Source organism: Talpa occidentalis, unplaced genomic scaffold, assembly GCF_014898055.3.
Source record: "Talpa occidentalis isolate TD23 unplaced genomic scaffold, MPIMG_talOcc4v2.1 talOcc4.11, whole genome shotgun sequence".
Taxonomy (NCBI): domain Eukaryota; kingdom Metazoa; phylum Chordata; class Mammalia; order Eulipotyphla; family Talpidae; genus Talpa; species Talpa occidentalis.
Genome location: NW_023601104.1, coordinates 30,373,642 through 30,385,036, shown reverse-complemented (window position 1 = coordinate 30,385,036; position 11,395 = coordinate 30,373,642). Strand labels below are relative to the sequence as shown.

The 11,395-nt window shown below is 43.4% G+C and overlaps 1 pseudogene; it reads left to right on the top strand.

The window, feature by feature from the left end:
- The first annotated feature begins 864 nt into the window (after positions 1 to 864).
- LOC119238745 (programmed cell death protein 7-like) lies at positions 865 to 10,870 on the top strand (annotated as a pseudogene).
- Positions 10,871 to 11,395: the final 525 nt, after the last annotated feature.

Genomic DNA, 11,395 nt, shown 5'->3' with positions numbered 1-11,395 from the left:
AAAGTTATAGAAATCGAAAACAGGTTAGTGGTTCCCAGAGGTTAAGGAAAGAAGTAGGTAATATTATATAAGGGCAAGTGTAGGATCAGGGAAGTTATGGAAAGAAATGTTCTGTATGGTACTACAATTTTACAAGCTGTTACCACTTAAGGAAAATGGATAGAGTACATAGAATCTCCCCGTATTACTTCTTACAACTGCACAGGAATGTACAACCATCTCAAAATAGTTTAATTTTTAAAATCTAATTATGTGACATGGCCTTCTCTCCCTGTTTAAACCTTCCAATAGTTGACTACTGTTCTTAAGACCGTACAATAGATCCTTCTCATGATGATCTCCGCCCATCTTTCAAGATAACCAGGCTCCGTTTCAGGCTTTTTGTGCTCCACCCACACCGGTATTCTTTCAGTACCCCACTAGACATACTCCTATCTACTCAGGAAGCTTGGCAACGCCGGTCCCATAAGAACTGTTTCCCTTCTGTCTTCTTATTTCCCCTCCCCCTTTTTCATTTCACTCCTACTCACCCTCCAGACATCAAACGAACCTTCCCATCGTTAGGACGAGCTTCCTCAACCTCTATGATTAATGTGTTTTCTATACTAGACAGGTAGTTCCACGAAGAGAGAAACTGTATCTGTTAGCGTCACTGAAAGCGAGCAGCGAGTTTCGCACTGAAAATGCTCATTAACGACAGTATTTATGACTCGAAGGACTGAATGATCGCCCACACTCGCACAGGGGCGCTCTGAGAGCCGCGACAGACCCGCGTCGCGCTTGCTACACGTCACTTCCTCCCGGAAGACGCTCTGGCGGCGCCGCTCAGATTCCTGTCACGACCAGACTCCCTCAGCCGTGGCCATGTCCCTGCCGCCCTTCTTTGCCCCGGGCCGCCCGGGCCCGCCACCCCCGCAGCCGCCGCCCCCCGCTCCTTTCGGCTGTCCGCGCCGCCGCTGCCTTCCCCGGCTTTCCCGCCGCCTCTTCCGCAGCGGCCGGGGCCCTTTCCGGGGGCCTCCGCCCCCTTCCTCCAGCCGCCGCTGGCTCTGCAGCCCCGGGGCCCCGCGGAAGCCTCCCGCGGGGGCGGCGGCGGCGGCGTCGCCGGTAGCGGCGCCTTCTACCCGGTGCCGCCGCCGCCACTGCCCCCGCCGCCACCCCAGTGCCGGCCTTCCCGGGGTCCGACGCCGGCGAGCGCCCGCGGCCGCCGCCCCCAGGCCCGGGGCCGCCCTGGAGCCCGCGCTGGCCTGAGGCGCCCCCGCCGGCCGACGTGCTCGGGGACGCGGCCCTGCAGCGCCTGCGCGACCGGCAGTGGCTGGAGGCGGTGTTCGGAGCCCCGCGGCGGGCCGGCTGCCCGCTGCCCCCGCGGGCGCCCGCTGGGCCCAGTCTCGGCGAAGTGCGCGCGCGGTTGCGCGGGGCTCTGCGCCTGGTGCGGCGGCTGCGCGACCTGGGCCAGGCCCTGCGCGAAGCCGAGGCCGACGGCGCGGCCTGGGCACAGCTGCACGCCCAGGCCGCGCCGCTGCGGGCCGAACTGGCCGAGCGGCTGCAGCTGCTGACCCAGGCCGCCTACGTGGGCGAGGCGCGGCGGAGGTTGGAGAGGGTCCGGCGCCGCCGGCTGCGGCGTCGCGAGAGGGCCCGGGAACGCGAGGCCGAGCGGGAGGCGGAGGCCGCACGAGCTGCGGAGCGCGAGCAGGAGATTGACCGCTGGAGGGTCAAATGCGTGCAGGAGGTGGAGGAGAAAAGAGGGTAAGAGCTGCAAGTGGTGTCGGCAACCTGAAGGGACTTGAGGCATTACGCTGCCATTTCCCAGGACTAAGCTTCACTTTCCTCCTCTGTAAAATAGATACCTTGCCTTTCCGACTTTATTAATTGCAAGTTAATGATGTACCGTGTGCACCACAGATGCTCTAGGTGCGCTATATAGCCGTGTAAACACAAAAGTCTAGAATTACACAGTTGTTTTAGAGAGGACAGATCTCTCTCTGCTCAAACTTTCTGTCCACTTAACGTTCAAGGCTAACAAGTATCACAGTTCTTGTGTCTTGTGCTGTTTTAGGTGACTTTAAGGATAGAAAATAAGAGAACTTGAGGTCTTGCCTCAAGGAACATATGCCCTTATTGGCTGCTGGGGCAGTAGTTATGATTTGCCCAGGATTATTTTGCTCTTAAGTTATAAACAAATCTCCAGGTTCATCGGTGGCGTTTTATTTTTTTATTTTAAAGATTTTATTTTTATTTATTTATGCACACAAGAACTGGGATATAGGCCAGAGGTGCAGGGCCAGAGACAGAGTGGGGAGCAGAACAGGTGGATCCACTGAAATACACTGCTGAGGGGAGCAGGGGGCCAGACAGGAGAGGTCTGCTGTGCCATGTGGGTTTTTCTTCCAGGTGGGGGTCCAACTTAAACTGCAGTGGCTGGCAATAGTTTGATGGCACTGAGACTTTTAACTCCTGTGCCACCAGAGAGGACCAGCAGTGGAGTTTTTGAGCACTTTTGAGTGTACACACACACACACACATTATGCTACATCTTTACAGACACCATATCTTGAATTTTCCATATAATCCTGAGTTCTAGGTGGTATTGACTCAGTCTTACCAATTAGGAAATTGAAGCATAGAGAACTAAACTTGCCAGCACACAATTGGCCTGTGGCAGTTTCACTCCTGATTTGAGCCCTGGTTGTCTGACGCCAAACCTGTTGATCTCAGGCTGTCAGTGAGGGCCTGGGTGAAAGGAAACTGGTCATATAGTTTAAGTCATTCTCATTCTTTTTTTCCCTCTGGATACTTTTCCTTATCCCACCACTCTCCACAAGAAGCTAGTTTCCTCCTTCCTTATGTCTGCTACAGCCCTAGAGTCTGATATAACACCCCTATGTAGTGCATTGATAGTAAACTTTGTCTTCACACCCCCAGGGATATCAGTCTTTTAAAGAAGAATGCTTGGAGAGGCAAGGCCTTAATCTGAGGGAGTTTGTGTTGATTCAGCAGAGGGCTCATTATGTGAAAGTGTGGGGTACTGAGAATAACAATGAATAGGACGTAGACCTCGTACTTGAGGGACATGGGTTCTCTGGGGAATCGTGTTAGCACCACAGCATGGTGAGGATTTCAGTTGTAGGTGCAGTAGGAGCTCAGAGAAGGAAAGTCTAACTGAGAGAAAGTATCAGAGCCCCTTCCTGGTGATATAGTGACATCTGAACTGAGTGTTGAAGGAAATAGTCAAAGTCAAGGGAAAGCAACAGGGCCAGTTCCTGGCATAGGGAGTAATACAGGCATAAGAGTGAAATGGCATGCTGTGGTTGTAATGGTGAAATTAGGGATACTTAGTTGACAGATGGGAAAGAAAGTTTTAGGTAAGAGAGTTCTCCCTACCACCTATGTGAGGGTTGTAGGCAGAGACTCATGAGTAGTGGCTTGAAGAACCAGAGTTATTTAGTCTGTGTATTTGTGAACCAACTTAAGAAGTGGTCTTCAGCTATCGGTGGAAAATATCCTTGGGCCTGAATCTTTAGAGCAGTGGGGCACAACTGCAGAGATTGTTACTCAACATTGTGGAGTCCTGGGCCTTTCCAACCTCATTACTGCTAGTTTGAATCTTTGGGGTCTGCATTTTAACAAGAAAACCCCAACTTAATAAGGCATTTTGGAGGCATATGTTCCTTTAATTACACTTTGAGAAATTCTGAGGAAGAAACAGATGAGTGCCCATGTGGAAGCTGCAGAAAGGCGAGATTCTCCTTTAAGATGAGGGTTGTATCATCAGTGAAGGGGCATTACCCCTTGGCTGGACTAGTTGTGTAAAGCCCAGGAAATTGGGATGTAGATCCAGTAGTTTCTCTGAACGCTAGGACTGCGTGATCATCTGAAATCTCTGCAGGCAGCTGTTCTCTGTTGTAACATTTTACAACAGACCTTATGCAAAGTCTCATGGACTCTTTCTCCTCCAGGAGCAGGAACTTAAAGCTGCTGCTGATGGTGTCTTATCTGAAGTGAGGAAAAAACAAGCAGATACCAAAAGAATGGTGGACATTCTTCGGGCTTTGGAAAAGTTAAGAAAACTCAGGAAAGAGGCCGCAGCAAGGAAAGGTAACTGTAGCTTTGCATTTCTTCCTCTGTCCCCCCTTCCTTTCTTTACCATACTGTCTCTCCCCAACACACACTTTTTTAAGGAAAAGTGCTTGATAATTCATTATTTCTACCCAATAGGGTAAGTAGGCTTGTCAACAGTACCTCAGAACTTTTGAAGCAAGAAGTCTCAGAAGATGTTTAGCCTTTAGTAGCCAAGTTGAAAAGAGAGGCAAGTGTGGGAACCCACTGTGCTGTCTTCCCCTTGACTCATCATTCCTACCGCAGGCATTCCTGGCCACACTTTTCTGAGTGAGGTTGTTGTAGCTATTCTATTCTTATTTTGTGCTTCAGAAAGTGTCTGAAACTTGTCATGCTCCCTCATATATTTCATGCTCCCTCATATGAAACACTGAAGTTTGAAGGTATGGATGGTTGGATGGGACAGGGAGTGCTATGCAGACTGCATGGATGTCCCCGCCTACCTGCATGTCACTTTTGAACTCAAAAAATCGCAGTGGTTCTGCTTTTCAATATAATACTGGAAGTCCTAGCCAGAGCAATAAGACAAGAGAAAGACATCCAAGGAATCCAAATAGGAAAAGAAGAAGTCAAACTATCACTATTTGCAGATGATATGATAATATATGTAGAGAACCCCAAAATCTCCACAGAAAAACTAATTCAACTCATCAATCAATTCAGTAAAGTGGCAGGATACAAAATCAACACGCAAAAGTCAGTAGCCTTCCTATACACAAACAATAAATCTGAAGAAGAAGAAATCAAAAAAACCACCCCTTTTATTATTGAAACAAAAAATATCAAATATTTGGGAATAAATCTAACAAAAGAGGTAAAGGACCTATACAAAGAAAACTATAAAACACTGTTAAAAGAAATAGAAGAAGACACAAAGAAATGGAAAGACATCCCCTGCTCATGGATTGGAAGAATAAACATTATTAAAATGGCCATCCTACCAAAAGCAATATACAGATTCAATGCTATTCCAATCAAAATCTCAATGGCATTCTTCAAAGAAATAGAACAATTATTGATGAAATTCATATGGAATCACCAAAAACCCCGAATAGCCAAAGCTCTCCTGAAAAAAAAGAAGGAAATGGAGGCATCACACTCCAGACTTCAAACTATACTACAAAGCCATAATCATCAAAACTGCATGGTATTGGAACAAGAACAGACATACAGACCAATGGAATCGAATAGAAAATCCAGAAATAAACCCACAGATTTATGGTCAACTAATCTTTGACAAAGGAGCAAAGACTATGCATTGGAGCAAAGAAAGTTTGTTCAATAAATGGTGCTGGGAAACTGGGTCGCTACATGCAAAAGAATGAAGCTTGACCACTACCTCACACCATACACAAAAATCAACTCAAAATGGATTAAAGAACTAGACATAAGACCTGAAACCATAAAATACATAGAAGGAAATATAGGCGAAACACTACGGGATTTGCACATCAAAGACATCTTTACAGACACATCACCCAAAGCAGTGATAGTGAAGAGAAAGATAAACAGCTGGGACTACATCAAATTAAAGAGCTTCTGCACAGCAAAAGAGACAATAACAAAAACAAAGAGAAACCCCACCAACTGGGAGAACATTTTTGCACCCAACACTATGATAAAGGACTGATCACAAAAATCTGCAAAGAGCTGATGAGACTCAGCAACAACAAAGAAAATAATCCAGTCAAAAAATGGGCAGAAGAGCTAAAAAGAAACTTCTCTGAAGAGGAAATGCAAATGGCCAACAGACATATGAAAAAATGTTCAACATCACTTGTCATCAGGGAAATGCAAATCAAAACTACCATGAGATACCATCTCACACCAGTGAGAATGGCACATATTAAAAAAACTAGCAACAACAAATGTTGGCGAGGATGTGGAGAAAAAGGAACTCTTGTGCACTGTTGGTGGAGTGCAAACTGGTCCAACCACTATGGAGAGCTGTGTGGAGATTTCTGGACCTACTAAACATAGAGCTTCCATATGATCCAGCAATTCCACTCCTAGGTATTTACCCAAAGGACACAGAAACATCAATTCCAAAGAGCACCTGCACTCCTATGTTATAGCAGCACTGTTTACAATAGCTAAGCTTTGGAAACAACCCAAATGCCCAAAAATAGATGACTGGATCAAGAAGATGTGGTACATATATACCATGGAATATTACTCAGCATTCAAAAAAGATAAACACATGCAATTTGCAGCAACATGGATGGCACTGGAAGGGCTCATGCTCAGCGAAATAAGCCAAAAAGAAAAAGAAAAATACCGGATGGTCTCACTCATAGCAGGAATCTAGAAAACTTAAATAAGGGACCAGGAAAATGAATATAAGAAAGTGAAAATCAAAATCAACAAAAAACTATGAACCAGAGACACTTTTTGGGGGGTGGGGGGCGAGGGGAAGGATTGGGGTCAGAATGGGGCGTTTGCAATTGTATGGGGGAATATAAAAATAAAATTTAATATAAAAAAAAAAAAAAATCGCAGTGGTTTCTTGCCTTTAGAGGAGGTGTCAGACACCATAGCCAGGTGTCTGACAAAGTTTGTTCCAGCCATGCTGGTTCTAGACATTTCCCAGTTGTGCTTTTTATTTGCCTACCTAGACCTTTGCTCTTATCAGTACATTTGTCTGGAGGTCCCTCAGTTTCATCATTATAATTTTAAGCTCTCACTATCCTTCAAAAACTAATGGAGATAACAGCATCATCATCTTTGACCTAGGCTGAGGTGGCCACCTGGTTTTTGTCATTTGCATTTCTCTTCTTCATTGGTCCACATACTGCCTTATTTAGTGAGTTCTGTACCATTGGCATTCACAGGAATATTTGAGGGTACACAAATTAACAAGTTCCACTATCCTTTTGTGGCTTAAAATACATGAAAACTGTGATTCTTTCAAACCCTTAATGTTAAGTTTTGTGATGTGACCATTGTACTTTCAGCAAGCCTCATTTACTAGCTAAGTGATTAGCTTCTGCATGCCAGACTTCAGCGTGGCTAATTTCAACTCAAGTATCAAGATAAGATAACTCCATTGTAGTACATTATGAATTTTATGAATCAGAGAAGAGTTTGCATCTACTGTCACTATCCATATCTCTTCTCTACTAGAATGTAAAATATAAGGACTATTTAATGTTTCCTATCCCATGGCCTCCATGAGGTGAGTAGTCAGAGTAGTCATTAAACTTTTCCCAAGTGAATTCAGCAGTAACATTCTCAATGTATTAGTCTTCTTCACTTTGGAGGAGAAAATTTTAGGAAATTTTACTTACTGTAAAAGTAAGTAGTCTCTATGGAGTTAAAATGATTTGTATCTAGCTGTTCGCTATATTGTATACTTAAAAAATTGGCAACTTTCTAACTTCTCTCTTCAAGTCATAAAAGTCCTGCAAATTCTAAGCAGATTCATGCTCTAAGTCTGGCGTTGAGTCTGCTCCTTAGAAAACAGATTTGGGATATGAAAAAGGCATGTCAGGGGCCTCCCTGGTGGCACAGGGGTTAAGCACAGCACTGTGAAGCTATGCACAGCCACTGCAGCACGAGTCCAATCCCTAGCCGGCCAGGGAGCAACCCACATGGTGCAGCAGACCTCTCCTGACTCACCCGCTTCTCCCTCAGCAGGTATTTCAGTCAGTCTGCCTGTTCTGTCCCATTCTGTCTCTGGTGAATCCTCTCACCCTCTACCCTATACCCCAGCTCTTGAATGCATAAAAATAAATCTTAAAAAAAAAAAAAAAAAAAAAAGTCTTGTCTAAATGCCATTTGAATCTCTTCTGTAGGAGTGTGTCCTCCAGCCTCTGCAGATGAAACTTTTGAGCATCATCTTCAGCGGCTGAGAAAACTTATAAAAACGCTCTGAACTCTATGAAGCTGAAGAGAGGGCCCTCAGAGTTATGTTGGAAGGAGAACAGGAGAAGAGGAAAAGAGAATTAGAAAAGAAACAGAAAAAGAGAAAAGAGAAATTTTACTTCAGAAGCGTGAAATTGAGTCCAAATATATTGGGGATCCAGTAAGTTCCTCTGTAATCAGTGAAGAAAAGGAGAATACTAGAGTGACAGCTGTTTTCCTCATGGATGATCTCAATTTAAGCTGAGAGAGTGGTGGACAACAAGTGATACTTTCACGATTTGAAATTCTAAACTATGTCATGAAAATCATGGGTCAACATGAAACACATCTGATCATATCAGAATCATAGGCTTAGTCATCTTGGCTTGAGAAATACATTCTAGATACCAAGCATGATAACGCGGTATTGTGCTGCTTTCTTTTACAGATGAGTTCCCGCTCACTCACCTCTTGCAGCCTTTCCGACAGTATTACCTCCAAGCTGAGCACTCCCTACCTGCACTCATCCAGATAAGGTCAGAGTGAAGCTCTTGGTGTTGCCTTTTGCTTAGGTAGCAAGAAGCAGTTGATGAAATGCTTACATTATTACAGTCTATTAATTTCTCTTTTTAAAAAATTCCTAATGGTTTACATAAAGTTTCCAAGTTTCGTGGATATCATGAACATCTTGTTTAGTTCTCCTTAATCCTTGAGAGTAGATGTCTCTGTTTTAATAGGTGAAGAAACATAAAGTCAGGTTGTGACTTGCCCTTTTGTGTTTCCCATGCAATAGCTGTTATGCTGATTGAAAGCATTGACTTCCTTTTCCTAGCTCTCTCCTGCTGCTAAACAGACCAAGGGTATTGCCTGTGGAAACTATTTAAGATCCATGTTTACTGTCTTACTGGGCAAAGCTGAGAGAGCTAGAAATGAGGAGTGTTATCTTAATCTGAAGCTACTAATGATTTGGGTGTTTTGCAGCTCTGTGGGTCTCAGTTTCCTTAGCTAGAAAATAAAAACGGTGGACTAGAATGTCACCTTCAAACTTTAGCAGTGGATTCTTCTCAAATGCAGGTTAGTTTGTTGTTTCGTTTTAATGAGTATGTACAACAAATAGAAGGAATGAATGTGTTCTGCAAGCACCTTAAGTCAATTGTTGACAGGAAGTATTTTGTTCTTTCTAGAAACCCTCTTACCCCCTGGGGCCCCCCCCCCCCAAAAAAAAATCTACTTGGGGCCTAGGGGGTTCTTCAAAACTTGGTTTAAAAGTCACTGAACTAAATGATCTCTGAGTTCTTTGCAAAGCTCCGACAATGCTCTTTAGCATACCAATTTTACATTCTGGGAAAAGTATATTTCTGGCCAGTGTACAATTTAGCTTTTAAACAGAAGTGCAGTCACATCTCATTGCTTGTGGTAGCTATGTTCTGTGAAATTGCAAACACTGAATTAGAGCATTCTGAACTGCTACTAATCTTGAACTCAGTCCTTAAGGAATGCAGGGTTAGGTTCTTGTGAGCCTCTGCTGCAACATTTTCATCAATCAATCAGTGCATAATATTGTTTTCTCTGTATTTCTTTTTAAAGAGACCTTATTTAATAATACTATTGATTCATAAACATTGAACTCATGGCTGACAGTACTATCACTCGTGCCTGAATGAAGTCTCTGTAACATATATTCTCTGTAAGGCACATCGTAGCCTTCTTATACTAATCAGCACTTCACCACAGATTTGGGAGCCATTTTAAACAGCCAGATCACCAATAAAAAGCGTAAGATTTGAAAAATATGATACTAAATTGATTTCAGAAAGAACAGTTGTTTATAGCATGAAAATAAGAGGTAGATTATCCTTTTACTCTACCTCAACTGGAAACATGCCTGTCATAAGTGACAAAAAACATCACTAGTAGTGATTTTTACTACAAATACATTTTAGTGAGTAAGCAAATTTGTAAATACATAGTCTGCAAATAATGAGGATTGACTGTCTATTCATTATGTGATTATCCATAAGGTTATAAATTCTTTAGTTTTTACCCCCATGAAATGTATATAATTGACATCAGTTATTTGAAAGCTAAGTTTGGAAATAGAATACTTAGTTCTGAACATCTTGCTTGGAATAAAACAGGAATAAACAATTGTTCTACAATGTTCTTATCAAGGCATGATTGGGATCAGTACCTGGTGCCATCTGATCATCCCAAAGGCAACTCCGTTCCTCAAGGATGGGTCCTTCCCCCGCTCCCCAGCAACGACATCTGGGCAACCGCCATTAAGCTGCATTAGTAAAGATGCTGAGTGTGGTCCAGCCAAGGCTCTCTCCAGCTCTAAGTACTAGTGATGCTGCCTTCATGTGCTGTATACTAAACTGCAACCTCTAAACTCCATGTGGCAGTGTCCTGCCTAGAAGTTACATTTTCCTTCAGTGCTCTGTCCTGCCTAAAGGTGCCTCTTGAATCAGGAGATTAATGTGGTTCTGTAGGAAAGGACCTAGGTGAACTGTGTTTATTACTACAGACAGTGGCCTTGGTTCCCTGAATTTGCCTCATTTTTGAGGGGCTTGGTCCTGGTCATTTGTTAATTTACTCTTACCTTCCTTGTGTGGTTATGGGTAAGTATACTGAATATACACTTCACACTCAACACAGGGTGTGTATAGGATAGATTTAGCATCCCTCCCCCCAGGACTGAATGTAAAGGCAAGCTTGATACAAAATCTCCTTACCCTTCCTACCCTGAGAGCTGCCTAACCTCCAGGAAGAAAAGTCAAAATGCTTTTTCTTTCTTACTTTTTGGTGCAGCTTGAGAGGCTCCCAGCTGGAGCCAGAAAAGCTGGTGACCTAGTGTGGTGCTCATATGGAGAATTTTGAAGCCTGAAGAATACTTACATCCAAACAGGTTGTGTTTCGGTGAGGATTGGCTACATTTCCCCATGTTGAAGGATGCTAATGAAAGCACCTGATTTAAGTTCCTAGAGGTTTATTTCAGAATACCCATGGATAGAAATTTATATTGCTATGGGAGTGGAATACAACTTCAGTCAGTCATATCACAATATGTGGAGTATAGCCCCACATACATAGTGGAATGTTCTTAGGAACTCAACTTCCAAAAGGTGGGGGAGAAGCAGATGAAAATAATAAAATTTATTTTTTTATAGTCATTATAAATGCTTTTGTGCCTGGAGATGATCAGTCATATAATATGTTATTTGTTTTGTTTTGCTTTTGTCATTTATTGTGTTATTTATGTTCCCAAAGAGCTAAATAAATGTCATTTTTATTTTCTAGTTTGAGCCTTTGCTCCTAGTTTGTTGCCTTCCAAATCACTACACATACTTTCACACATTGATAACACATTTCACTCAAAATTCAAATGTATTTAATAGGTATTTGGTATAGGAAGGCAAATCTCAAGTGTTGAACTTTG